Below are 26,855 nucleotides of genomic sequence, written 5' to 3' on the forward strand. Positions count from 1 at the left end.
GCAGCTGCCAGCCCCTGACTCGTAGTAGTATTGCTCCCACTGAGCTCCTGCTGTTTCTTCCTATGACTGTTTCTTGTCTCTACTCTCCTTGTCTGACTCACCCTGCCTCAGCCCCGGGTTTATACAGGGGAAGTTCTTCCCCTCCCAAGACTGGGCAGGAGGTGTGGCATGCACAGGATCCCTGACCAAAGGACCTCCCACCTGCTCTCAGACATAACATTACATTACTGTGGAAAACCAGACCCCTGGGGTGCCACACCACCACCTGCGGACACTCTCAAGTTGTAATGTAATGAAACACATGAAGTGTTCATTTCCCAGGTGTGATATCCACATGCAGCTTACTACTTATCAAGATGCTGATAAGATTGCTGTAACACCATGATTAATAATTTACAGCTGAAATCTGGGGTCATAACAGCCAGAGCTAAGGGAGATAACCAGAGGGAGTGCTGCGAAAACAATCTATGAAAATTAGCTGCTGTCGTAGCAAGGTAAATACGGGTGACAGCGGGGAAGATTGCATTGAATAATATATGGGCATATTAGTCTGCTTGCTGATTGTTAGAGCGGTAAAGGATATCATTTGCAAAAACATCTTTATTGTTATACTTAAAGGATAGTAGTAAATATGTAGTAAAAAAAAAATAAAAAAAAATTGACAATTGCTTACCAGATTGGCTTCTGGCATTGATTGGCTGCAGCAGTCACCCACTTCCTACTAGAAAAGGAAGCCAAACAACCGTAAAGGAAAATAATGTGCAGAGCATGGAAAAGGGGTTCTGATACGGTAGATGAGTATTAATTTATTTTTTATTTTCGCACCACCATATGCCTATTAACGAAAATCTGTGATTTTTTCTTTGTAATCTGTGAGAAGAATAATATAGGGGCAAAAAGTCTGGTTGCAGGGATGTGTCACTTGCTCAGCAGCATGCTGTAGTTTCAAAACAATCAATGTTTTATCAGCAGGAGATTATTACTGCTGGACTAGGTGTCATGTTCCTGCCAGTCCAGCTAATCTATGTAGCCTCGCCCCCACCACTGATTGCGCACACCCCCTGAAAGCAGCCAATCAGTGATGGGGGCGGGGTTATACACAGCTCAGTATTCTGGCCATTGTTACATCTATATTGTGCCATTAGGTAGTTGGCAACCCCTTTGAAGTGAAAGTCTAAAAACCCATGTTTAAATGCTTTGTAAGGGAATTATGGATTTATCAAGGAAGATACCTCATTAAAGACCTTAATCTATTAGCCAGAGTGTAAATCTGTGACCATAAATGATTCTCATACTGGAGGAACCCTCATTTTCTCTGTGGGGGCGCTGCAGGGAAGTTCAGTTTTTATTTCCCATAGAAATTGCAGCTGATTGCTGGTAGTGCACCCATCAGTAGACCAGGTTATTGTTAAGGCCTAGTGCCCACGAAGCAGAAATGCTCCGGATTTTTTCTGCATCTCCCTGGCAGGAAAAAACGCATGCCGATTTTAGGCTGTGTGCCCACTATGCATTTTTTAAGCGTTTACGCAGCGGCAATTCCACTGCAGACATGCTTAAAAAACGCTTGGTAGAAGGTCTGCCATGTTCCCCAATGATAATCCGCATGTGCTGTGCACATCCTGCGGAAATTTCCGCTGCGGATCATCATTGCGGAAAAAAACGCAGCACAACCAATTATTTTGCAGAAGCGCTGCGTTTTCGCCGCCATTGACTTACATTGGAACGCATGGAATCCGCATCACTGCATCTGTAGATGCGGAATCCAAGCTTTTCAATGTGCGGATGGCACCTGGGTTTGCAGAAGAGGAGACTCTCCTCCGGACCCGGGTACCATAGAACCTGTAAAAAAAAGAATAAAATAAAAAATAAATATTATATTTACCTTCTGATGGCCCGCGGTGCGCTTGTCTTCGCTTGCCGGCAGATCGCGGGGGACTGAAGGACCTGTGCTGACGTCATTTAGTCATGTGACGGCAGGTCCTTCAGTGTACCGCGAGCTGCCGGCAAGCCGAGACGCATCGAATCAAGACACCGGGGACCATCGGAAGGTAAGTATAGATTTATTTTTTTATTTTTAAATAAACTGCGGCACGGTGGTGCAGTGGTTAGCACTGCAGCCTTGCAGCACTGGGGTCCTGGGTTCAAATCCCACCAAGGACAACATCTGCAAGGAGTTTGTATGTTTTCCCCATGTTTGTATCGCTTTCCTTCCACACTCCAAAGACATACTGATAGGGAATCTAGATTGTGACCCCTGATAGGGACAGCGACAATAATGTATGTAAAGCACTGCAGAATATGTTAGCGCTATATAAAGATTATTATTTTTTACCATTCTTTTACGGTGACGCTATATAAATCCATGCTGGCTGCATGGATTTATATAGTGTGACCAAGTTGACAAGCACTTTCCAAGTGATGCTAAAATCGCTTGGAAAGTGCTTGACAACCCGCATGCGGAAATGCATGTGAAGAATGCTTCACATCCGCTTGTCCCTGGCAGGAAAAACGCATGTACAATCCGCATGTACAATCCGCATGCGTTTTTTCTGCCAGGAAGATGCAGAAACGCTCAGGAAAAAATCCGGAGCATTTCTGCATCGTGGGCACATAGCCTTACATGCATTTTTCCTGCCAGGTAGAAGCGTTTGTCAAGCGTTTTTGCATGCATTTTCGCATGCGGGTTATCAAGCGCTTTTCCAAGCGATTTTAGCATCACTTGGAAAAGTGCTTGACAACTTGGTCACACTATATAAATCCATGCAACCGGCATGAATTTATATAGTGTGACCAAGTTAATAGTTAAAAAAAGAATAAAAATGGTAACAAATTAAAAAAAAAACATTATACTCACCTTCTGATGGCCCCCAGTCTTCTCTCTGGTGCGTCCGGTGTCTTGGGCGGCTCGCGGTGGTGTAAAAGAACCTTCCATGACGTCATTTAGTCATGTGACAGGTCACGCGACCACCGATGTCAGCGGTCGCGTGACCTGTCACATGACTAAATGACATCATGGAAGGTCCTTTTACACCATCGCGAGCCGCCTGGGAGCCAGGACGCACCGTACAGGAGACCGGGGGCCATCAGAAGGGCCCAAAAAGAGACGTGATGGATTAGAACAATAGGGTCTATTGTACCACATGGTCTTAATGAGAATGTTAGTTTCCCGTCATTCCTGTAGACATGCATTGCTGCTCTAAGTTATTTTTATGTAGATTCCCTTTTTTGTTTTTCCTTTATGTTTATTATGTTTTTTATTTTATACTGATGATATACTTATTCATTATATTATTATCATATTTCCTATCTGACAGTGATCCTTAAATTACTTTGATGTCCTGTGGTGCCCCTGAGGGTTCAGTCGCCACAGAGGTACTGCACCTCACCCAGAGGTGTAGTTTCTCCTTCTCTCAGGTAAGGAGGGAGTGCTGCCCAGAACCCCAACACCCACATTCAACACTACACTACTCCAGGCTGGCTGGAAGGGCTAGATCCACTGTGTCTACTGCTGAGCCCTCTCCCTGGCTGGAGTGGGGGGAACCAAAGAGAGGGGGAACCAGTAGTGGGTGTGGGTGGAGGATGTAGAGTAGGGGAGCACCATAATAGGAGGTCAGTGAGTAGTAAGGAGAGGAGGGGAGCAGAGTCTTTTCAGGAGCTCTGCTCCATAAGTGGGGCCTAGTATTAGGGGCCCAGGAGGGGAGCAGAGGAGAAAGGCTCCGTTTTATAGAAGGGATCCCAGGGGGTACGGTGAGTGCGGGACGGCACCTGTACGCCCCGAATCTGCCAGGTGTCAGAGGGATCAGGCCGCAAGAAGGGGACTGGCCCCTGGACCAGCCGTGTTACTCCAGGTCTTGGCTGGAAAAACCGGAGGCTTCTGCACTTCCATGGTGCTGTTGCCACAGTCTCACCCTAGTCACCGTGAAGGGCATCAAGTAGGTCCGGGAACTCCAGGTTGCCCAGAGGGACTTCAGAGCACCCGATCGGGACTGAGTGTGGGGAAGCACAGGGCAGGAGGGAGAAGACCCAGCATGAGAAGTCGTTCTAGTAAGGAGCATAAAGAACGCGGGGTTCCGTCAAGCACTCCTGATATATCTGAGAAAATGCTGAACCCCTGGTCTGGTAGACGCAGTATGTACCTGAGAACCTTGAACGAGAACTGTGAGTAAAACTCGGATGACTGCACTCCACTGCCTCCGTCAGTTATTTCAGCTGCGCCATCCCAACTGCACTACAAGCCCCAGCATCACCACCCACCATCAAACTCTACACTGCCCTGAGGCCCACTCCACCTGTGGGGAGCTGTTCCATCCTAGCTGCCCTACCAACTGCCTCAGAGGTCTGCAGCAGCGCTGGTACGAATTACCAGAAACCACAGGTGGCGTCATGATCAAACTACAAATCCCATATAAACTATCCCCTTTTTGTTGACCACCCTGGGCCACGGATCGGGCCAGCCACTGTGACATATCCCCCCCCCAGCATCCATAGGCCCAGACACCGAGTAGCCCACTGCCCTGGGGGCGCGTCAGTCCTTTCAAAATGGAGTCATCATATACTTAAGAAATCTTCTGCTGTGGGGACTTCGACATCTGTGCATCTATTTACTATTGTAAACGTATCCAGATATCCTGTTATAATGTGGATCTGTTTTCAATTTGTTATTCTTGTATTGTAATATGTATAGATAAGCACGGTTGTGGTCTCCTCACCTTGACTCTTATTAGGTCATCAGTTGTGCAGTGCACGTGCGCTTCCTTGTCCTTGTGCTTCGTACTCTCCGGGGCATCTGTGTCTGTCACGCGGGTGCCATGGTGACGCATCTTGGCTCCCGCGCATGCGCAGAGGCAGTGACGCCTCCGGTGAGTTGCTGGGGCGCTCGGGCCAGGGCGCGCTTGTGTGGCGCCCCTGAGGGTTCGGTCGCCACAGAGGTACTGCATCTCATCCAGAGGTGTGGTATCTCACTCTCAGGTGACAAAGACGAGGGGGCACACTATGCGTCTGGAGGAAAGGAGGTTCCTGCACCAGCATAGAAGGGGATTCTTTACGGTCAGAGCCGTGAGACTCTGGAACTCTCTGGGAACTCACTTAATGAGTTCAAGAGAGGCCTGAACGCCTTTCTTGAGAACAATAAAATTACATCTTATGCTTAGTTAATTAATCCAGGGATTTAATCTGACTGCCAGATTGGTGTCGGGAAGTGAATTATTCCTCAATGATGTAAATTGGCCTATACCGCATGGTTTTTTTTTGCCTTCCCCTGGATCAACGCTGCGGAATAGCTGCAGTGCACAAGAAATAGGCTGAACTGGATGGACGCTTGTCTTTTTTCGGCCTTATAAACTACGTAACTATGTAACTATGTAAGGAAGGAGTACAGCTCGGGACCCTAACACCTGCATCCAACACATACCCGCAGTGGGGGTAGGGCGAGATTGCTCCTAAGGGAGAGCACAGTCCCGAGTCCCTAGCTGAGGGGAGGTGCTATGTAGTGGGTGTGGGTGGAGGAAGTAGCTTAGGGGAGCACATGAGAGGAAGGTATATATAGAGAAGCCATCTTGTTTAGTCAGGACAGTCAGAGGAGACAATCAGAGAGTTCAGTCAGAGAAGGAGAAGTGGAGGAGCAGGGACTCTGCAAGAGCTCCGCTCCAGAGCGGGCCTGAGGAGAGGCCCAGGACTGATGGAAGAGGAGAGGGAGCAGGAAGGGCTCCAGAAACGAGGAAGGGACCCCAGGGGTACAGGCAGTGCTGGAGGCCACCCGTACACCCGAATCTACCAGGAGGTGGAGGGGTCAAGCCACACAAAGGGGACCGGTCCCTCAACTAGCAGAGCACTTTATTTCTCAACTAGAAACCGGAGGCTGCAGTATTTCAAGTCCTGTAGTCAACAGTCCATATCAGTCTCACCAAGAAGGTAACTATAGAGGACCCAGGGGATGGAACAGACGTCGCCCGACAAGGCCCGCAGGTACCGGATTGGTACTGGACACTTGGTATGAGGTGCAGGGAAATGGCCAGAGAGAGAACACACAGAAGGGGGTCCCGCTAAGTACTTCAGAGATATCTGAGGGTGGACTGAACCCCTCCCTGAGTAAGCGCAGCACGACGAGGGAAGTTACACTGGTATCTGTAACTTGGATTGCAACAACCGTGAGTAAAGACCCTGAGGACTGCACCCCACTGTCTCTGTGATTATTAACTGCGCCATCACCCCTGCACTACAACGCCCAGCATCACCTACTACATCTACACTGCCCTGGAGCTAAGCTCTACCTGTGGAGAGCCACACCAGCTTTGCTGCACTAACATCAGCTCCATAGGACCTGCTCCGCAGCGGCGGCTCCCTTTAGCCACATACCACAGGTGGTGTCATGAACTATACATAAAAACTTTATTAAATTCCCCTGTAAATAAACCCCTTTTGAATGACCGCCCTGGGTCACGGACCGGGTCACCGTCACTGTGAGATCTCCCCTAGCAACGACCGGCTCGGCACCGAGTACCCCACGGCCCAGGGGGCGCGTCATCTTTGGCATCACGATCAGGATATGAACCCACCCGTTATCACCGTGTATTGTGCACCTAGAGACTGTGTTTTATACTGAATGTGGCGCCCGCCCCAGAAGAACGGGCGCCATTATGTGCGAGCCAGAAGACAACAAGAAATCGCCTACCGTCGTGGGCCGGGTTCCAGAATGGCGCCAAAAGTGAGGCCCGCCCCGAGCAACAGTGACTATGTATGTGGATGTGTCCATCAAGCTGGGGGGGCCGCCCCAAGGTGTGTCCGACAGCAAGTTGCCATGGAACCGCCCCCGAAAGGGGGGAGGAGAGAAGAAACCTGGGAGACGGGGCGGAGTCTCCAGGAGTCCAGACAGACCGCACCCGGAGGGCAAGATGGAGAGTCAGGAGCCAGCTTCCATCCGTGGTCTGCAACAAGCGGCAAGGCCTCTCACATTGGAGGAGGCCATGGCAGAGCTATCCCTGGAGGATACTGAATTCCTCCAGGCAGAAATCCAGGAGCTGGGCCGGAGAATGGAGAGAGCCCAGCAGGACGCCTTTGCCGGCTGGAAAAAGGAGCTGCTGGAGAAGCTGATGATCCGGCAGCAGCCAGCGCTGCACTCCACCAGCAGCGGCCCAGCCCCGGAGGAACCTGAACGGAGCCAGGAGGCAGAGGACGGCACAAGCGCGGCCGCGGGAGCAGGTATGGAGAGACTCCCTGTCCTGGGCGCTGAGAGTGCTAGCCTGCTCCTGGGCTCCCTGGCGCAACCTCCAATCCCGGGTGCCTGCTCCATCGACCTACTCCTGGGCTCCTTGGAAGAACCTCCGATCCCGGGCGCCTACTCCACCATCCTACTCCCGGGCCCCCTGGCGGAACCTCCAACCCCGGGCGCCTTCTCTGCCGATCTGCTTCCCGGTCTCCAGGCGGAATCTCCCATCCCGGGCTCCTACTTTACTGACTGGCTCCCAGACCCCCTGGTGGAAAACCCGATCCCGGGCGCTTGCTCTGCCGACATGCTCCTAGGCCCCCTACCGGAGCCATCTGCCCCTGCGCCCGAGTGGGTCTACGGAAACACCACCTACGACTGGTCCACCAGATATGAGGACCAGCAAGGACCCCCTCTAGCACCTGCACCTGAATCCCCGGTTACCTGCCCTGGAGGAGAGGAGTTCCGGTGGGACAACCAGGAAGAAGACCTCATGGGGTTTCCAAGGGAGACGCAGGCCCAGGCCATCCTAAGGGAAGAGCACTGCAGGAGGGAGCTCCTGCAGTTGGAGCAGGAGCATCACGACCGGCAGGTGCGGTGGGAACGGATGGAGGCCGGTAACATGGCGGCCAAAACCCGGGCCTGCCAAGCAAGAGCTGCCACCCCTAGTCCCTGTCTAGAGGGGATCGTAGTCAAGTTCAATCTGGATGCGGGTGGGGCTTTGTGAGGGAACCGCTCACCGATTGAGACGTATTTGTCAACCGGCAGGATGTAGAACCCCACCTCCAACAGGGGCATCCCGGCCAAGACCTTTACCCCTGTGACTACATCACATTTACCCGTCACAAGGGCGAGCGCGGCTGGTATGCCCTCCAGGTATATCGAGTGGCGAAAAGGAGAGACATGCCCCTGCAGCGCGAGACTGAAGACCCGCCCGAATCAACCAGGAGGTGGAGGGGTCAGGCCACACAAAGGGGACGGGTCCCTCAACTAGCGGAGCACTTTATGTCTCAACTAGAAACCGGAGGCTGCAGTATTTCAAGTCCTGTAATCAACAGTCCATATCAGTCTCACCAAGAAGGTAACTATAGAGGACCCAGGGGACGGAACAGACGTCACCCGACAAGGCTCGCAGGTACCAGATTGGGACACTTGGTATGAGGTGCAGGGAAACGGCCAGAGAGAGAACACACAGAAGGGGGTCCCGCTAAGTACTCCGGAGATATCTGAGGGTGGACTGAACCCCTCCCTGAGTAAGCGCAGCACGACGAGGGAAGTTACACCGGTACCTGTAACTTGGATTGCAACAACCGTGAGTAAAGACCCTGAGGACTGCACTCCACTGTCTCTGTGATTATTAACTGCGCCATCACCCCTGCACTACAACGCCCAGCATCACCTGCTACATCTACACTGCACTGGAGCTAAGCTCTACCTGTGGAGAGCCACACCAGCTTTGCTGCATTAACATCAGCTCCAGAGGACCTGCTCCGCAGCGGCGGCTCCCTTTAGCCGCATACCACAGGTGGTGTCACGAACTATACATAAAAACTTTATTAAATTCCCCTGTAAATAAACCCCTTTTGAATGACCGCTCTGGGTCACGGACCGGGTCACCGCCACTGTGACATCTCCCCTAGCAACGACCGGCCCGGCACCGAGTACCCCACGGCCCAGGGGGCACGTCACTTGCGCCGCTATGCACCACTTGGAAGGGGGTGGCTCCCATGTGAGCACATGACTTACAAGTTCCAGGTCCTGGCCTCTGGTATGACTCACAATTGGGCGCACGTGCGCCGGTCTGCTCAGTACTATTGGCCAGTATTCATCATGTGATATGTTGTCACGCAGATTTAAGGGTCCTGCCAGCTGTGTTACACATATCCCCCATGATGAAGCGGTGAACACAACACAGCGAAACACGCGTAGGGGTCCTTGAGGGGGATTCCTCTTCTGTTGCTGGCCACCTTTTCCTTTTTGAGGTCTGTTTATTTTCTTTTTGATATGGCTATTTGCCTAATATCTGAGGGAGCAGGGTGCCTGCCGTGTACTAGTTAGGACATCTGGGTACCTATGTGATATACAATTTTGAGGGGATCTGTATACATTGTAATTTTTCCCCAGGCGTCCATTTGGATATAGTATCCATGCTTCCCCCCCTTTTTTCTGTAACCTACATTCAGACTGATGGCAACGTACATGTCTGACAGTCTCATATTATACTAAAAGTATGGATATTTTGAGGCCATGCACTATGTCACTTTATTTGTCTCCTGTCTTTTTGTATTTTGTGTATTTTTTTTTGTAGAACATAGCTTTTAATTCTACCTCAATAAAATTTAGCTTTTATTTTTTGAGTCTGTAATACTCCTTGTTTTGTCTTGAGTTACTATGATTGCATATGGAGTTTGACTATGGGTTCGCTAGGGGTAACTTTGCCTCTTGGTTTCCCTATTATATATAATTTTCCAGATCTGGGGTTATATTCATTAATGATAATCCATAGCGGAAATTTCCGCAGCATGAGCACAGCACATGAGGATTATCATTGGGGACCATGGGGCACGTATTACCAAGCGTTGTTTAAGCTTTTTCGTTGCGGAAATTCCGCAGCAAAAACGCTTGAAAAACGCATAGTGGGCACGCAGCCTAAGGGATCCATCTAACAAAATGAAATCATCCAAAGTGGAATAGAAGTAGCCAGCCATATTTAATTTTCACCCTAGCATAAATTTGTATATTACATGTGGACATCTCCTGAAATGCCAAAAGAAATCTGAAACTAGTCTGGTATGTTGAAAATTGAAATTACCGCAGAATGCCCTCAGATCCATGCGGAGTGAGTGGCATTTTATATTCCATTTCTAGGCTTTTTCTATTCTTTCACTATTTTATTTATTGCTTTTTTGACATTTTCAAAATGTTTTTTTTTTTATTTTTTACTTTACTTAGGTTAAAGGGCTTGTCCACCTTTGTGGCCAATTTTTTTCTTACTGAAATGCATGCATTTGGAGCTAAAAATCATGTTTGCAATAGGGTTACATTAAAACTGTTGCACCGTTTGCCTCCTATAGCCCCTGTATTACACTGTGTATTGCCAGCTGCAGAATGAGTTAACGGGGATGGACACATTATCTTTAATTTAACAGATGCGCTGAGGATCTGAGTTTGTGGCACTTCCTATTACACTGTGTTCCAAATTATTATGCAAATAATATTTTCTCAGATTTTCCAAAATTACCTATATGAATTGCAGTCATTGTAATTTTCCAGTCAAATAACTATTAGAGTACAATTGAAAGGTTTTTGTACAAACTGCCTATGATAACAGTATATTTTTAAAAAAATAAAAAACTCAAACTGCACTCAAAATGCATGTTCCAAATTATTATGCACAGCAGAGTTTTCAACCTTTACACTTTAATAAAGAACAAAAAAATGGTCATTTTTGAAATTATAAGCATTATCAGGTTATTACAAACTGAAATCAAACAGTTTTCAACTCAAAACTTTCTTCTAGGTGATGTTACATTTGCACATAGGACCGCTTGTTCGAAAGGAGCTTCTGAACTCTCTCGTCCATTGAATTTGTCAGGTTTTGGATGGTTTCTGCTTCAATTGTTTTGCATGAGGACAGAATACCCTCCCAGAGCTGTTGCTTAGATGTGAACTGCCTCCCGCCATCATAGACACTCCTTTTGATGATGCTCCAGAGGTTCTCAATGGGGTTAAGGTCAGGGGAGCATGGGTGCCACACCATAAGTTTGTCCCCTTTTATGCCCATAGCAGCCAGAGATGCAGATGTGTTATGTGCAGCATGAGACGGGGCATTGTCTGGCCTCAGGGTGCAAGTCTGCAGTCATTCTATATGCTATGAGGATTCTCTGGTGCTGGCACTGGGAACAGGTGGACAGGTGGTCATGTGATTGCAATTATGTGATTTGCATATTTCCAGCCACATTCCAACTAGACGTGTTTGGCCTCTCTCAATTCACTTGCATTGAGCGAGGCTGCACATATCTAGTCGGCATGTGACCCCATGTATGAAAATCACAGCCAACACTCCCGGAGCCGGCACCAGAAAATCCTCACAGCGTGCAGTGCGCATGCTATGAGGATTCACAAGTCTGCAGTCACATAGAGTTACTGAAAACTTGTACCCAAAGGCCAGACGACCTCTTTAAGGCTATGTGCCCACGATGCAGAAATGCTCCGGATTTTTCCTGAGCGTTTCTGCATCTCCCCTGGCATGGATTTATATAGTGTGACCGTAAAGAATGTTTAAAAATAAAAAAATAAATCTATACTTACCTTCCGATGGCCCCCCGTGTCTTGCATCCCTCCGTTCTCCCTTGTCGGCAGATCGCGGTACACTGAAGGACCTGTCGACGTCAGCATCGCGTGACCCGTCACATGACTATGATGTCAGCGCAGGTCCTCCAGTCCATCGCGAGCTGCCGGCAAGCGAAGACAAGCACACCGGGGGCCATCAGAAGGTAAGTATAATATTTATTTTTTATTTTATTCTTTTTTTCACAGTTTCTATGGTACCCGGGTCCGGAGGAGAGTCTCCTCTCCTCCACACCCGGGTACCATCCGCACATTGAAACGCTTGGATTGCGCATCTACATATACAGTGATGCGGAATCCATGCGATCCAATGCAAGTCAATGGTGGCGAAAACGCAGCACTTCCGCAAAATAATTGGTAGTGCTGCGTTTTATTCCGCAATGATAATCCGCAGCGGAAATTTCCGCAGCATGTGCACATGGCAGGCCTTCTACCATGCGTTTTTTAAGCATTTCTTCAGCGTTTTTGCCGCTGCGGAAGCGCTTAAAAAAAGCGCATCGTGGGCACACAGCCTAAGCTTGGTTTCTCAAGCTTCTTTATACTTAAAGAGAATCTGTCTCCAGGTTTTTGCTACCTAATCTGAAAGCAGATACTGTAGACACAAAGACCCTTATTCCAGTGATGTGTCACTTACTGGGCTGCTTGCTGTAGCTTTGATAAAATAACTATTTGATCAGTAGGAGATTATCACTAAAGGACTAGTAAATATGCGACCAGCTGACTTTTTTTTTTAGATTTTTCTATTTCTATTTTGTAATTTTGATAGTCTACACTATAAAGTAATCCGTCTCTTACTAGGTCCCATAGATTTAAAATTGAAATTATTTTAACATATTTATATACAAGTGCTTCTCACTAAATTAGATTACCATCAAAAAGTTAATTTAATTCAGTTCTTCAATACAAAAAGTGAAACTCATATATTATATAGAGTCATTATAGAGTGATCTATATCAAGTGTTTATTTCTGTTAATGTTGATGGTTATGGCTTACAGCCAATGAAAACACAAAAGTCATTATCTCAGTAAATTAGAATACTTTATAACAACAGCTTGAAAAATGTTTTTAAAATCTGAAATGTTGGCCTACTGAAATGTACATTCAGTAAAAGCACTCAATACTTGGTCGGGGCTCCTTTTGCATCAATTACTGCATCAATGCGGTGTGGCATGGAGGCAATCAGCCTGTGGCACTGCTGAGGTGATATGGAAGCCCAGGTTGCTTTGATAGCAGCCTTCAGCTCGTCTGCATTGTTGGGTCTGGTGTCTCTCATCTTCCTCTTCACAATACCCCATAGATTCTCTATGGGGTTAAGGTCAGGCGAGTTTTCTGGCCAATCAAGCACAGCGATACTGTTGTTTATAAACCAGGTATTGGTACTTTTGGCAGTGTGGACAGGTGCCAAGTCCTGCTGGAGAATGACATTTCCATCTCCAAAAAGCTTGTCGGCAGAGGGAAGCATGAAGTGCTCGAAAATTTCCTGTTAGACGGCTGCGCTGACTTTGGTCTTGATAAAACACAGTGGACCTACACCAGCAGATGACATGGCTCCCCAAACCATCACTGATTGTGGAAACTTCACACTAGACCTCAAGCAGCTTGGATTGTGGCCTCTCCACTCTTCCTCCAGACTCTGGGACCTTGATTTCCAAATGAAATGCAAAATTTACTTTCATCTGAAAACAACACCTTGGACCACTGAGCAACAGTCCAGGTCTTTGTCTCCTTGGCCCAGGTAAGACGCTTCTGGCATTGTCTATTGGTCATGAGTGGCTTGACAAAAGGAATGCGACACTTGTAGCCCATGTCCTGGATACGTCTGTGTGTGATGGCTCTTGAAGCAATGACTCCAGGAGCAGTCCACTCCTTGTGAATCTCCCCCAAATTTTTGAATGGCCTTTTTTAACATTCCTTTCAAGGCTGCGATTATCCCGGTTGCTTGTGCAACTTTTTCTACCACACTTTTCCTTCCGCTCAACTTTCCATTAATATGCTTGGATACAGCACTCTGTGAACAGCCAGCTTCTTTACCTTTTGTAGCTTACCCTCCTTGTGGAGTGTGTCAATGACTGCCTTTTGGACATCTGTCAAGTCAACAGTGCTCCCCATGATTGTGGAGCCTGCTGAAACAGACTAAGAGACCCTTTTAAACACTTAAGAAGCCTTTGCAGTTGTTTTTCGTTAATTATTCTAATTTACTGAGATAATGACTTTTATGTTTTCATTGGCTGTAAGCCATAATCATCAACATTAACAGAAATAAACACTTGAAATAGATCACTCTGTTTGCAATGACTCTATATAATATACGAGTTTGAGTTTCACTTTTTGTATTGAAGAACTGAATTAAATTAACTTTTGATGATATTCTAATTTAGTGAGAAGCACCTGTATGAAGTGAATTAGCTAATCTGGTAGTTATTTACGAAAGATAAAAAAAAATTCCACACATACCATGTGGCATAAAGTCTTTATACTTTTATCAGGACTTCTTGGAACTCATACAAATCACCTTTCTTGGTTTTCTTCCTTCCAATAGTAGTGTGATACTTTTTCATCAATAACACATTACTAAATGTTTCTGAAGGCGGATAACTTGTCTTTTAAGTGAAAGTGAAATGCCTTTTACCACCGAACAAGTATTCTTACTAACAACTCGTTCCCAAGTTCCTTCTCTTTTCTGCTGGTTCCCTGAAGAGCCTAATTATTAAAAAAGCATTAAAATAAAAACTATTTTTTAACAGCCAAGAAAAAAAAAAAACCTTACAAAAACAACATTCCGCAACCACTTCACAAAAGGCTGAATTTTTGTCTTTATTCTGTAGGGCCTCTTATTCATCTGGAGAGCTCTGGAGAAAGCTTGCTTCGAGATCTCTGGGAACTGTAATTGTGTCTCATTAATTCTTACAGTAATGTAGAGTAACTATAAGGAGCATGCAATTAGTGGTCCAGTCAGTCAATAGAGCAGTTAATCAGCTGACAAAGGATTGTTCATAGCCCCCATCAGGCTGAAAGGAAGTGTTACTATTGTCTTACGTTTAAGGAATGCAGGCAGACATATTGAAATGAGAGAGAAAAAAAACAAAAAAAACCCCCAATGAATTCTTGCTTGTCAATACTGATTGATATTCATATGTCGTAATTTAGAATATAAATGAATTTATGCACAAATTTAAAATTTGTGCAGCACTCTGGCTCAGTGGTTATCACTGTTGCTTTGCAGTGCTGGGGTCTTGAGTTCATATCCCACCAAGGACACCATCTACAAAGAGTTTATATGTTCTCCCCATGTTTGTGTGGGTTTCCTCCGGGTTCACTGGTTTCCTCCCACACTACAAAGAGGGAACCTAAATTGTGAGCTCCTTTGTTAACAGTGATGATAATGTCTGTGAAGTGCTGCAGAATATGGTAGCGCTATATAATCAATGCATAATAATAAAAATTGGTTCTCCTGCATATCTAACATCCCTCTTTTTTCTAAGGATAACTAAACATTAAATTACTTTTTGATATGTGGATCGATGCATGTCTAGGCCTTGAGATTTCCAATTTTCACTAGTGATGAGCACAAGTGCTCGTTACTCGAGTTTGCCGAGGGTGCTCGGGTATGCACCGAGTATCGCAGGTGCTCGATTGACATGCTCGAGTCCACACGACCGCATGTTTTGCGACTGTTAGACAGCCACAAAGCATGCTGGTCTTGCCTGACAAACACTTCACACAGCAATCCCAGCATGTTTTGTGTCTTTCTAACATCCGTGAAACATGGGGCTGTGGCCATTCGAACATGTCACTTGAGCACCCGCGATACTTGGTGCATACCTGAACACCCTTGGCAAACTCAAGTAACGAGCACTTGCACCCATCACTACTGGTCACTCAAACTATGGGGCAGAAATGCTCAACTTGTGCATGAGAGGAGTATGGACTTTTCGACTTTTCATTGAGCCTGTAAACCACTCATAAATAAGCTGAGCGCATCTATCCTGTGAATTGCGCAATCAGCGGTCACCTTGGGATCTATCATCAACACTGAACAAGTGCTACAACTTTGTGGCCCCCATACACATTAAAGAACATTCTGTTGAAAAACATGATTTTGACATTATTGGCCGACCATCTAATGCTTATGGTGACCTCTTGACTCTCCACGACAGATGATGTCAGGGAGAGAAGGATCCAGCTTGTTGATCCTTTTGCTCGGCATGGAGATAATCTGCTCCCAGGGGAGTCTAGATGCAGCTTTCTCATCTGGCATGCAGCAAACTCAGTTAATAAAAATGGAGGCAACAGAGGTGCAGAATGCTGATAAGACAACCACTCACAACCTGCCAATCCATGGTGGGGATGATTGCTCAGTATTAATATTGCACAAAAAAAAGCTTGTATAGAGCGTTAGTCACACACGTAGTGCTTAGTGTCTTGCTTATGTAGCACCCTGAGGATTCGGCTGCTACAGGGGTATTGCACCTCAACCCAGAGGTGTGATATTCCACTCCCGGGTAAGGATGGAGTGTGGACCTGAGCTCAGTAGGCTGCATGCACTACACACATCCCATTTCCGGGGAACAGACCAACGGTACTCCCACTTAGAAATGTGCAGGTACGACCGAGTCTGTTCCTGGCTGGAGTGGGAGGGGGGGTGGTACATCACAAGTAGTGTAGGGGCAGATAGGGGGAGCAGCCTGGGTAAAGTTAGGAGCTCATTGGGTGCTGGTCACCTGAGCTCACACATAGAGGGAGTATATAAGGTGGGCACCATCTAAGATCAGGGTCAGTCTGTCAGAGTCAGTAAGAAGCAGAGGTCCAGATGAGCCTGCAGAGAGAGAGTGGAGCAGAGAAGGAAAGACCCAGAGGGGGAAAAAGAAAGGACTCTGAGAACCCAAATTCAATCCCCGGGTGAAGAGTCGGCAATAGGGTACCGGATCCCAAACTGGTGGGGGCAAAAGCACACCCTAGCCAGAGACCGGAGGCCGTGGGCAGCGTCTGCCACGGCCACCCACCACATCCACCCCGAAGGCAAACCACGTGGAGGGTCAGGGAACCCAAGGCCAAGGGTCTCCCAACAGAAGGCCCGAGGGAGCTGGACCTAGGTGGATCACTAGTGGGGACGGCCAGAGGAAAGGACAGAAGGAGAGCTCAGGGTCACGCTCCGGACTTGTTTGGGGGTTTGCTGAATCCAGGACCTGGTGGACGCAGCACGGCTCGGGTGGTCACTTGAAGCTGGAGTGACCGGAACATCAGCAGTGAGTAAATACCCTAAACTGCACAACCCGACTCTGTCTTCACTTAACATCTACGCTGCACCACCACAACCCCCATCCTCTGCACCTGACCCCCTGAGGCTATACCCCACCCGTTGGGGGTTATACTACCAAAAGCTGCACCAACACCATCAGCCTCAGCGGACCCTGCTGCAGCGGCGGCCATAGTGACCGCAATACAACGGGTGGCGTAGTCGACAATAAAGAACTTAATAACATCTGTAGGACTGCCACATACAACTGAGCTTGACACCCTGGGCACGGACCGGGTCACAGCCACTCGGCGGCTACAACTCCCATCTGATCCGGCTCCGGGTATTCCCCCTAAAGAATATGGCCCAGGGGGTGCGTCAACTTTGGCGTAGTCGGCAGGATCTCGTGCCCGCAACACCCGGGTACTGCATGCCTGAAGAAAAGAACAAGTTTACCTCAAAAAGAAGTCTCCTGCCGGTTCCGGAGGGTCCCCGCCATCGGACTCCATCACAGATCGATTCCCGCCGGTTGTCCGCCATTAACAGCTTTTTCCCGCCATCTGCAGAGTTTCCCGCCACTGGGAGACGATTCCCGCCATTTCCAAAGGTTTCCCGCCTTGGAAGAGCGGACGCCATTATGGGCGTGCCAGAGGGTGGTGAGAGACCGCCTCCCATCGTGGGCCAGGACCGAAAATGGCGCCAAAAGTGTAAACCGCCCCCACCAACAGAGACTGTGATGCTAGAGGTGTCTGTCAGCGTGAAAGAACTGCCCCTGGAGCTGACAATCACCAAGTGGCCCCGGGACCGCCCTCGAAGTGGGAGGACTGAGGAGAGGAGAGCAAAGATGGGTGCCGCCTGGAGCAGTCTGGAGAGAGCGCACCCGGAGACAAGACGTCTGGAAGAGAGTCCAGAGAGAGCTTACCCGGAGATGGAGGGAGAGCCAGGCAGCACCGACCCAGTGGTCAGGAGCCTGATGCGGGCCGCCACTCCAGGCAGCACCGACCCAGCGGTCAGGAGCCTGTTGCCGGTCGCCATTCCAGAAGGCCTGCTGGAGACAACGAGAGGAGAGCAGAGCAGCACCGACCCGTTGGTCAGGAGCCTGCTAGAAGCAACGACCCCACTAGGCTTAGTGGAGGTCCTGGCACAGCTCCCCCGAGATCGGGAGTGTGCGCAGACTGCGCTGGAGGGCCTCGCACGGAGGATGGCCCGGGTGCAGCGAGAGACGTTGGCGGAGTGGAGCCGTGAGATGGCCCAGCAGACAAGAACCCGTCAGCGGAGCACGCAACCCGAGACGAGGAGACAGACCGCCTCTGAGGATGGCGCAGGAGGACTGAAGGCCGGAGACGGCGCCGAGAAGGGAGCCGAACGAAAGGAGGCAGGTAAAGGGGACGTCTCTACCCCAAACCGGGAAACCGCGTACCTGCCCCAGCTCCCCGTCGCAGAGCCCGAAGTACCCCCTGCCGTGCCCGTAGCCGCAACGTCACCGCCGCAGACTAGGCCTCAAACGGGAGCCGCGACCCCTGTGACGTCACACGCCTTGACCCCGAGCGTGACCAAGCAGGAAGTACCACCAGCCTGGTCGCAAGGCCTAGTACCCCCGGGCGCCGCAATACCAACAGCGCCCCCTACCTCCGCGGAGCCCCCGGCCTGGTCGCAGGGCCAAGTAGCCCAGGGCGCCGCCGTCCTTACGGTGCCCTTCACCTTCCAGATACCCCAGGCCTGGCCGCAAGGCCCGGGCAACCCGGGCGCTAACACCACCGCGCCCATAAGACCAAGAGTGCCGCATCTGGGAGAAGATCTGTTCGCCCAACACACATGGCCGGACGGGTCTGAAGCTAAAGGTAACCACAAAGAAAGAGCAGGAGGACGTCGTCGTTGAGTACGGCAGAGTAGAAGCTGTACATAGTTACCCGTCGGGGTACCAAAGAAACTGTTGCTGATAATATAGTCCCCGTTGGGACCAGCAAGAGTGAACTGTTAACCCCGTGTGTCCCTATTCCCACTGACCGAGGACTGAGAGCGGTCATTCCTCCCTTATACCTGGCCGAGGACTGAGAGCGGCCATATCCCCTGTATATAGTTGCGCGTCCTAAAGGCTCCCTACTGGTTTTACAGGAAAGCCACGAGTTTTTCAAGAAAAGACTGTCGCACTTTACCCGGTCACACGTTGCACAGTGACCGGAGGAGGAGCCAGAGGCGACGAGAATGTTATTTATATGAAAAGTTTTCTGATATATATATGATATTTTATATGTTTTTACTATGTTGTTTATATGAAAAAAAAAATTTGTATGTTTTGTGGTGTTTTGTTCTTACAACCCGAGGACGTGCTGTGATTTACCAGGGGGGAATGTAGCACCCTGAGGATTCGGCTGCTACAGGGGTATTGCACCTCAACCCAGAGGTGTGATATTCCACTCCCGGGTAAGGATGGAGTGTGGACCTGAGCTCAGTAGGCTGCATGCACTACACACATCCCATTTCCGGGGAACAGACCAACGGTACTCCCACTTAGAAATGTGCAGGTATGACCGAGTCTGTTCCTGGCTGGAGTGGGAGGGGGGGTGGTACATCCCAAGTAGTGTAGGGGCAGATAGGGGGAGCAGCCTGGGTAAAGTTAGGAGCTCATTGGGTGCTGGTCACCTGAGCTCACACATAGAGGGAGTATATAAGGTGGGCACCATCTAAGATCAGGGTCAGTCTGTCAGAGTCAGTAAGAAGCAGAGGTCCAGATGAGCCTGCAGAGAGAGAGTGGAGCAGAGAAGGAAAGACCCAGAGGGGGAAAAAGAAAGGACTCTGAGAACCCAAATTCAATCCCCGGGTGAAGAGTCGGCAATAGGGTACCGGATCCCAAACTGGTGGGGGCAAAAGCACACCCTAGCCAGAGACCGGAGGCCGTGGGCAGCGTCTGCCACGGCCACCCACCACATCCACCCCGAAGGCAAACCACGTGGAGGGTCAGGGAACCCAAGGCCAAGGGTCTCCCAACAGAAGGCCCGAGGGAGCTGGACCTAGGTGGATCACTAGTGGGGACGGCCAGAGGAAAGGACAGAAGGAGAGCTCAGGGTCACGCTCCGGACTTGTTTGGGGGTTTGCTGAATCCAGGACCTGGTGGACGCAGCACGGCTCGGGTGGTCACTTGAAGCTGGAGTGACCGGAACATCAGCAGTGAGTAAATACCCTAAACTGCACAACCCGACTCTGTCTTCACTTAACATCTACGCTGCACCACCACAACCCCCATCCTCTGCACCTGACCCCCTGAGGCTATACCCCACCCGTTGGGGGTTATACTACCAAAAGCTGCACCAACACCATCAGCCTCAGCGGACCCTGCTGCAGCGGCGGCCATAGTGACCGCAATACAACGGGTGGCGTAGTCGACAATAAAGAACTTAATAACATCTGTAGGACTGCCACATACAACTGAGCTTGACACCCTGGGCACGGACCGGGTCACAGCCACTCGGCGGCTACAACTCCCATCTGATCCGGCTCCGGGTATTCCCCCTAAAGAATATGGCCCAGGGGGTGCGTCACTTACAGCCTATTAGTGACATCCATACTTAGATTAGGCGGGTTGCCCAGCACTATATAAGTGCACCCCATGAAGACAGACACCCTAGTTTGCAAGGCCAACAGCCCCTTTTAGCTGTGTTAATTCTCTAATCTTAGGCCGAGCTGAGTTTTCCTGTTTATGGGAGAGGCGGGAGAGTTAGCTGCTGCCCGAATGATTGGCCAACAGCTACCTTTTTAGGCTCACCTGGTGAGGTGGATTCATGAAGACTCATTTCAGGGTGGATGACACGCCCCCTGGGGCCGTGGGGTACTCAGTAGCCGGGCCGGTCCTTTGTGGAGTTGTCACGGTAGCAGTGACACGGTCCGTGGCCCAGGGCGGTCAAATAAACGGAAAGTGAAAGTCAATTTGGGGAAATAAAGTGTTTGGGGATAAAGTTCGTGACGCCACCCGTGGTATGCGGCTATATGGGGCCGCCGCTGCAGTACAGATCCACTGGGGCTGATGGTGACACAGCAGAGATAGAGCAGCTCTCCACGGGCAGAGCTAAGCTCCAGGGCAGTACATCGTGATTGATGAGGTAGTTGTTGCTGGTGTAGACTGTGTAGTGCAGGGCCAGTGACGCAGCAATTAAGTGAAGGACACAGCGGGGTGCAGTTGTGGCGCCCCTGAATGTTCGACCGCCACAGGGATGCTGCACTTCTCTAATGGAGTTTAGTGTTCCTCCTCTGAGGTAAGAGCAGTGTGATGGTCAGGACCCTACCTCCACATCTAACACCACACTTCTCCCACCAGAGGGGGCTAGAAGGCACTAGGTGCTGCCCCTACTGGAAGTTGGGAGACTGGGGAACCAAGAGATAGAGGGAACCAATTAGTGGGTGAGGGTGGAGGACTCACATTTTAGTGACACTTAATATTTCATATTTAATCCACAGCCATTTTGGTTGTTTGGTCTTTCTTTGACGGTTCTTTGACTGTTCTTGATCGTGACCTTCCTCCCTGAGCGTGGATCCTGTGTGGACCTGCAGAGGATGGAGGCACGGCCCTCGTTCCCTGGCCTTGGGTCGAGGGGCAGGCTGCAGACGATGTATGTCTCAGCCCGGTCAAGGACCATGACCAAGAAGGCCCGGAGCTTAGGAGTGTAGCTCCACCGAAAATGGATCCCGGGGGGGATGCAGACGGAGCGGTATACGCCACCTGTCCTCGCCTACCTGATCTATTCAGAGGGATTCCGGCTGCAAAAGGGGTACCGGCCCCCGACACCTGACCTTGCTACTCTACGTCCTGGTCAGGGAAGCCCGGTAGGCCCTGAGGATCCGACCGGGTAACGGAAGGAGTGGAGCTGCCACCTGTACCCTTTTTCTGAGTGAAGTTCAGAAGGAGACCGGGCCTATCTACACACACACAGACAGGAAAGGACTCGGTCTAAAGTCTAGGAACACTCCGGTGCGGGGTCCTGATTGAACACTTGACTTACTTGGAGGTTGTTGCACCCTCGTCCCTGGTGACCGCAGAACTCCGTGAGGAGCAGGGAGAAGCCTTGAGGCTGTACTCTCCACCGTGAGTAAAAACCCTGGAAGTCAGCCCCTATGGCCTCCGGACTCTTTATTTCTGCACTGCACCGCACCACGTAGCACCAGATCTCCTACACTACGACTCCCTCCATCATTGTCTCTGCCCTGAGGCCCTGCTCCGCCTGTGGGGAGTAGTAACAACGACGGCTGTCACAACATCCCGCCTCAGAGGACTGCAGCAGCGCTGGTGGCCTTCACCAGGTACCACAGGTGGCGTAGTCGATAGCAACCACTCAACCCTGATAGCCCATTACATCCTTTTTTAATGTGACGGCCCTGGGCACGGAACTGGTCCAGGCCACGACTGCTTCCCCCAACATCTGACCCGGCTCCGAGTACCCCCCATCTTCCCAGGGTAGGGCTGCGAGCGTCACACACAGTCTTCAAGTATTTACTCACAGTTATCAAGATGCTCCAGGTTTCAATGGCCAGATTATAACCGCCCACATCGTCCTGTGTCCTTCGGGGAAGTGATCCAGCCAACTCTCAGATAACTTGGGTTCACTTGAACGGGACCCCTTTCTGTGTACCTCTCCAGGTCGTCTCTCTGCACTGGCTCTCGCCCTCCTGTCCTGCGCCTCACACACAGTGTCCTGAGCCAGTGGCCGCGGGCCTTGTTGGGCGACGTCCAGTCTGTCCCCTTTGTCCTATATGGCCACCTTTTCATCGATTGTGTGTGGATTTTGGCTACGGCACATGAAGATACTGCAACCTCCGGTTTGCTAGCTGAGCCTTAAAGTACTCCACTAGTCTGGGGCCGGTCCCCTCCTGCGGCCTTGATCCCTCCACGTTCAGCATGAACTCGGGCGAACGGGTGGCATCCTGCACTCGCCGGGCACCTAGGATCCCTTCTATCTCTGGAGCCCCTCTCACTTGCTCCTGTGTTCTCTCCTCACTCTCCTCCTGGGCCCCTTTTACTGGGCCCCTTCGCTGTTAGGACCTTACTCCTCATGGTTCTCTGAGCAACCAACCTCCTGCTCCAAGGACTGGAACCAGGAATAGACCCTTCTAGATGTTTCTACCCTTCTTTTATACTGTTCTGTCTGTGCTCCCCTAAACTACTTCCTCCACCGACCTCCTCTACTTAGTTCCACCTCCAAACAGGGACCGGGTCTGTGCTCTCCCTCAGGAGCTATCTGGACCCTCTCTCAGGAGTGGTGTAGTGTTGGATGTGAGTGTGTGGGTCCCGGGTAGTGCTCCCTCCTTACCTGAGAGTGGGGTACCACACCTCTGGCTGAGATGCAGTACCTCTGTGGCAACTGGACCCGCAGGGGCGCCACATGGACACACGGACTCAGGGCATTGGCACAGCATGCTGAAAGGCATGTGGAACAGTAGGACGCAGACAGTTGGTTATGTTGGACAGCAGACAAATAAGTGAGGCAGGACACGCAGATGAAGAAGTTAATGGCAGGTCTGAGGCAGCACATAGATGTAGGTGGCTGGAATATCTTAATGTGAACAGTCTCTAATTACAGTCTGTGATGCACAAATCAAACAAAGGGATAACCCACAGAGAGCTAGCATAGGGTTTTACCAGCAGGTCTGAGGGTTTGCAGAAATCATAGGAGTTTTCAAAGGTAAATGCAACCTAATGATTTGTTTCTAAATGCAAGTTCATAGTGCTTACTGCAAACGATGGTTTAATTATCTGATCTTGTGGAGTCGTAGGTGCCAGATGCAGAATCTCTATGGTTGGGTGAAGAGAATGGGGCATCAGACTGCGCTGCTCGCCTGTCAGAATAATGTACCAGAGGAATCCAAATCGATGTAATGATGAAATAGACTTTATTTCTACGCGTTTCGTGGTGATCACACCACTTCCTCAGAAATTTGGAGTTATGAGCAGAGTGCACAGGATATCTATTCAAAGTTCACCTGGCAGTGAAATGGCGTAAAGTTTTCTCATATCTAGATAGAAATTTGTTTTGAAAAACTCTACAACTAAGCATAAAAACAAGCTGCAGTTTTCTAAAAGCTTTTTACTTAAAGTGTATGTTCAACTTTGAATATAATTTAGGTCCCAATATTGTGTTGAGAAATGTGATCGTAATAGTAAATCTTATATATCTTAATAGGGATACAAAACTCTGTTTTCCTAATACAGATCTCTGCATTGCCTAGATAGCCAGAGAAGTAACTTACAAAATTCAGTCTTTCTACATCCATCACAAGGGGACCTTACAGCATATGGATTTATAACGCTCCCATAGAAAAAAGCCATAAGTTGTCAGGTCTTAGAGGGAACCTGTCATTTGTCATTACAGCAAAGTAATGACAAATGACAGAAGATTACAACACTAAGTTGCAAGAATTTTTTTTTCTTAGGCGAATATAAGTATTAATTAAAACAGACATTGCCTTCTTCTATGTTGTAAATAACCAGGATCTGTCGAAGTTGGAAAATGTTCAACAAGATATTCCTTAAGAGCAATGATAAAAATAGGTCCAAGAGCAGTAACTGTAGGATAGGACTTATTGAAATTACAATTGAAACGATTCTTTTGAATAAACACATTACGGAAAACACCAAGTGTACGTCATAAATTAGGAGCATGAGAGCTACTTTGGGATCTCAAGAAGAATCTGTGATTTGTTCAATATGAAACTTTCAAATTAGACTTAAAGGGGTTGGCCACTACTTTTATATTGATGGCCTGTCCTTGGGATAGGTCATCAATATTGGATCGTTGGGAGTGACCTTTGCCGATTAGGTGTTACTGATTCCGCTGGTGGACGGAAGTTCTTGGATGCTGCCGGAACACAGCAGCTCAGTCAAAATTATAGTGGCTGCGGCAAGGTACTGCACATTTGCCCCCTATTCACTTGAATACGATTGGCAGTACCTTGGCTGTGGCCACTATAGAAATGACAGAGCTGCTGTATTCCAGCAGTATCCAAGAACTGCGTCAGTAACAGCAGATCAGAGGGGGTGCTGTTTTTTGCACCCCACCAATGAAATATTGATGGCCTATGATAAGAAAAAAGTAGTGGCCAACCCCTAAAGATATTAATAGAAGCAACTTTATATTTCAGGACTATTATACACATATAAATTCAAAGAAGAATTTTGAATTTGTTCAACAGTGTTAAAGTGAATGCTCAACCTATTACACCTTTTTGTACCTATTCATTTCCTAATATTTTTTTAGCGCAACTTTATCAGACCCAGAGCTCTAAATGTCATGCTAAGACTGTGTGCCCACTATGCGTTTTTCAAGCATTTTTGCCGTGGAATTTCCGCAGCGAAAACGCTTAAAAAACCCTTGGTAATACATGCCCCATGGTCCCCAATGATAATCCGCATGTGCTGTGCACATGCTGCGGAAGTTTCCGCTGCGGATTATCATTGCGGAAAAATACGCAGCATGTCCATTAATTTTGCGGACACGCAGGGTAATTGCTGCAATTGACTTGCATTGAATCGCATATTATCCGTATGAGCAAATTTGCAGAAGCGGATAATATGCGATTCAGTGTTCGGATGGTACCCGGGTTTGGAGAAGAGGAGACTCTCATCCAGACCCAGGTACCATAGAACCTGTAAAAAAATAATTTAAAATAAAAAATAAAGATTATACTTACCTTCCGATGGTCCCTGGTCTCCTCAGCGATGCGTCCGGTCTGTTGTATGGGTTGCGGTGGTGTGAAAGGACCTGCCATGACATCATTTAGTCATGTGACAGGTCACGCGACCGCCGACGTCACATGACTAAATAACGTCATGGCAGGTCCTTCACACCACCACGACCCATACAACAGATGGGACATAGCGGAGAAAACACAGGGGGCCATCAGAAGGTAAGTATAATCTTTATTTTTTATTTTTTACCATTCTTCTTCTTTTTTTTTAACTATTACTTGGTCACACTATATAAATCCATGCCGGTTGCATGGATTTATATAGTGTGACCAAGTTGTCAAGCACGTTTCCAAGTGATGCTAAAATCGCTTGGAAAAGTGCTTGATAACCCGCATGCAGAAATACATACAAAAACGCTTGACAAACGCTTCTACCTGGCAGGAAAAATGCATGTAAAATCCACATGCGTTTTTCCTACCAGGAAGAAGCGGAAAAAATATGCAGCATTTCTGCATCATGGGCACTTAGCCTTAGGCTGAGTGCCCACGTAGCGTTTTTCAAGCGTTTATGCTGCGGAATTTCCGCACCGTAAACGCTTGTAAAACGCTAGGTAATCCACCCCCCATGGTCCCCAAGGGGATTCCGCATGTTCTATGCACATGCTGCGGATTTTTCCGCAGAGTTTATGCTGCGTACAAAAATCCGCAGCATGTCATTTAATTTTGCGGAAGCGCAGCGGAACTCCCGCCATTGACTTGCATTGAGACGCACAGAAACCGCGACTGTACATTTTTACAAGCGGCTTCTATGCTTCTCTATGTGCGGATGGTACCCAGTTCTGGAGGAGAGAAGACTTGCGGATTCACATGCGGATTCACATGCGTTTTCGCATGCAGATTGACAAGCACTTTCCAGGCGATTAGCATCACTTGGAAAGTGCTTGACAACTAGGTCACACTGTATAAATCCATGCAAACAGCATGGATTTATACAGTGTGACCGTAAAAAAAATAAAAAATAAAGCTATACTCACCCCCGATGCCCCGGCGTGTGCTGCAGCGCTCGTTCCTGTCTGGTTCCTGGCTGCCGGCATATCGCGAGACACAGCGGTGAAGGGCCTGCGGTCACATGACTGTGACGTCACCGAAGGTCCTTCAGCGCTGCCGGCAGGCAGAGAGAAGACGTCGGAAAGGTGAATATAAACTTTATTTATTATTTTATTCTTTTTTTTACAGGTACAATGGTACCCAGGTCTGGATGAGAGTCTTCTCTCCTCCAGACCTGGGTACCATCCGCACATAGAGACGCATAGAATCCGCTTGTACAAATGTACAGACGCACATTCTATGCGTCTCAATGCAAGTCAATGGCGGCGCTTCCGCTGCGCTTCCGC

The 26,855-nt window shown here is 48.9% G+C and overlaps 1 long non-coding RNA gene across 1 annotated transcript in view; it reads left to right on the forward strand.

The window, feature by feature from the left end:
• The first annotated feature begins 215 nt into the window (after positions 1 to 215).
• Positions 216 to 26,855, forward strand: part of LOC141264205 (uncharacterized) — a 35,274-nt gene continuing 8,634 nt past the window's right edge. Inside the window, exons 1-2 of the long non-coding RNA XR_012319826.1 lie at positions 216 to 321; positions 400 to 494. This is a non-coding gene — a long non-coding RNA (uncharacterized lncRNA). The remainder of the gene's footprint in view (positions 322 to 399; positions 495 to 26,855) is intronic.

This window comes from Phyllobates terribilis, unplaced genomic scaffold (genome assembly GCF_046119375.1).
Source record: "Phyllobates terribilis strain yellow unplaced genomic scaffold, ASM4611937v1 Scaffold_4__5_contigs__length_816908805, whole genome shotgun sequence".
In the NCBI taxonomy this organism is placed as follows: Eukaryota; Metazoa; Chordata; class Amphibia; order Anura; family Dendrobatidae; genus Phyllobates; species Phyllobates terribilis.